This window comes from Urocampus carinirostris, chromosome 2 (assembly GCF_059441175.1).
Source record: "Urocampus carinirostris isolate Australia breed hairy pipefish chromosome 2, RoL_Ucar_1.0, whole genome shotgun sequence".
Classification (NCBI taxonomy): domain Eukaryota; kingdom Metazoa; phylum Chordata; class Actinopteri; order Syngnathiformes; family Syngnathidae; genus Urocampus; species Urocampus carinirostris.
This window is the reverse complement of record NC_142350.1, coordinates 65,068,682-65,071,782: the sequence shown is the minus strand read 5'-3', so window position 1 is coordinate 65,071,782 and position 3,101 is coordinate 65,068,682. Positions and strand designations below refer to the sequence as shown.

At 39.0% G+C, this 3,101-nt stretch overlaps 1 non-coding gene across 1 annotated transcript; it reads right to left on the bottom strand.

Annotated features, from left to right (window-relative positions):
* Window positions 1-682: 682 nt before the first annotated feature.
* trnag-gcc (transfer RNA glycine (anticodon GCC)) lies at window positions 683-753 on the bottom strand. The gene has a single exon. It is a non-coding gene; the product is annotated as a tRNA-Gly (tRNA).
* Between the last annotated feature and the right edge of the window lie 2,348 nt (window positions 754-3,101).

Sequence of the window (3,101 nt, the reverse complement as noted above, 5' to 3'; positions counted from 1 at the left end):
GCCTGCCCCATTTTCCCCAAATTGAAACATAATAAGATGACTATTCACAAAAAAATCATTGTTGCTAAGTATTAAGGGTTGATAATCAGAATATATAACAGAACAACACCTTAAAATCAAGGTTATTATAAATCTACTTATAAATTCATTGCGGGGATATGGCATCGCTGTTTTCCATCTGCCAATCAGTATGTACCTGTATTGACTCCTCTTCATGCAATGTTTGCGTTGCGTTGTTTCCTACAAGCCACGTAAACTCCTCTTTCCACGGTGCTTTTAATGTACATTTACGTTTTGTACCGTCATAGATTTTGTTAGCTTCCTTTGAATCTTTCTTCTGGGGCTGAGGTTTTGGCTTGATTCCAAACCACTTATCCATTTTTTTGTGTTCTCTGTGTATCTACTGAAATGAAATGAAATGAAATGATCTGCATTTATATAGCGCTTTTCAAGTCAATGACTTCCCAAAGCGCTTTACATTGTGCTTCACATTTCCCAATAGCGGCCGTGATCTGTGCAGCCATGTAAGGCGCTAACCTGCTTATTGGGGGTATTGGGGATTCAGTGTCTTACCCAAGGACACTTCGGCATGTAACACGGACAAGCCGGGATTCGAACTGGGATCCCTTAATCCTAAAACGATCGCTCTAACCCCTGAGCTACTGCCGCCCCAAAGGATTATTGCATTGGCCGGGAATCGAACCCGGGCCTCCCGCGTGGCAGGCGAGAATTCTACCACTGAACCACCAATGCTCGATACTCTGGAAAATGATATGCAAATGCACGACCTTATAACGCTCGTGGAAATCCGGAAGAACGAAGTTATTCAATGCAGGCTTCTGATTGGCTGCCGAGTATGCAAATTGCCAAACGAACCGAAATGCCGAATTTTCCAAACCGAACGAAATCGGAATAGAGAAAACGTCTGGTTTTGTAAGTTGTACGCCCGACGTAAAAGATGCATGCCCCGGGTATCCGGGCAGACGTTAAATCAGACACCGGTAATATTAAAAAAATGGACAATACAGCTCTGGCCGAAAAGAAAAACAGTCTCAGGCTGATAGCCGTGGCGCAGATATACTTGGACCGCTTTCCTGATGGAAGCAGTACAGTCCGTGGCCCGGGTGGCTGGGATCCGTGGCGATGTCCTTTGCTTTCCTCTTGACTCGACCTGACAATGATTGTGTTTTTTTGACTGTCACAGTTCCTTTGTGAATTATACATCTCTGACATCCTGTCTATCCGCAATCCTTTTGAAATTTTGTATATCAGCTGGTCACCATGCACAAGCACTTAACGTATTTTCCAGACTAAAGGTCCTTCTGGAGTATAAATTGCACCAGTCTAAAAATACATACATTGATTAAGAAGAAAAAAAACATGTATAAGTCGCACCGGAGTATACGTCCCATTTTGGGGGGAAAATGATTTGACCAAACCAAACACTATAAACATGTATATATTCTTGAAAGGAGTTTAATGTGTCAAATATAACAAAATCTCATGGACATACTTATTACATAGGTCAGATATCAATAATTATAATAATTACAATAATCACATATTTTATACACTAATCTTCGTAATACCCTTCCTTTCAGTAACAACGTCACATATTAAGAGCTATTCAGTTTACTCTAGCATAAATTACATGCTTACCATTCTATCATTTTCACTCCAAAACACTAAATCCATTGTTAAGTTCAAGTCATGTTTATTTGTATAGGCCTTTTTCACAAGGAGTCTCAAAGGGCTGCACAGACCACAGATTATTGCAAACCACAGACTATTATGACACCATCCCCTGATCTAAAACCTACGTGAGGGCAAATAATACACAGATATTGTCAACATAAAATATAGGTTATTCATATGCTATAGAACAGAAGTGTGTTTAAGCTTAGATATAAACATTTCCACTGAGGTTGCAGATCGAATCTCAGGGGGAAGGGCATTCCGAATGGAGAACGCTCTCGAACCTGCGGATCTCTTCCTGGCTCTTGGGATCATTGAAATTTTCATCTTCTGTGTCACTTTCACGGAAAACAATGCGCCGCTTCTGTCTTCCGGTTTTTCATCTCTTACGTCAGACTTGTCACCTCCGTGTTCTGCTTTCATTATTTTTGTCTCGTAGTCTGCAGAATAGGGTGGGGACAATATGCTTTGGTCACGATTCGATTTTATCACGATAATAAGGTGCCGATTCGATTTATATCTCACTTCTCAATAATTGAGATTCTACAAGTATTGCGATTGGATATAATAAATGATTGTGATCAAATTTTCTTTCGTAAAAAAATCTGCAACTTAAATCATACGTTCCTGGGACAATTAATCATGGATGATGTTCAAACACTGCACATCAGTCAGTCAGTCAGTCAAAAAAAACGCTCTGCGTTATATGCTAGTATGATAATATCGACTTAATTGTAATAACAAACATCTTAATAAACCAGAACAATGTAATGGTCAAGAAACCAAGTCAAAAATTAATCAAGAAACATTATTAACTTAACATTTTGTTCCTTTTAAAACAAAGGCCACAGTGCACGATTTTGAGGAACGGTGCACATGTGAGGTATAGGGTTGTAAGGTCTTTGACTCAACTTTTCAGTAATTAAATAGATAGAATCTATCCATCTATCTATCTCTCTATCTCTATCTCTATCTCTCTATCACTATCTTGACTCAACTTTTCAGTAATTAAATGTAAAAATGAAGTGCACAGATGAGGAAAAAAACACCCTAAACACACATACAGTTCATACAGCAGCAGAGCAGACAAATGTCTCTTTTCTAAAAGTTATTGGGATTTGAAAACGAAAGCTGGCGAACAATGAAAGAAGATATGTAACTAAGTAATCAAAAAAAAAACAACTGCTCAGCTTTAGCTCTGTTAAATTGACATAACCTTTTTAACTTAATCTGTATGACCCACCAATTTATCAAACTTGTACTGCATGCTTCTGAATGCTGGTTTTTCAACTGTATTCAACGGCAGCATTTCAGCAGCAGTGGTACAATCCATTAGCGTGTTTCACTGGCACCTTCTTGAAACAAAGTTTGCAGACCGCTTCTTCATTTTGTTCTGGGGCTTACCG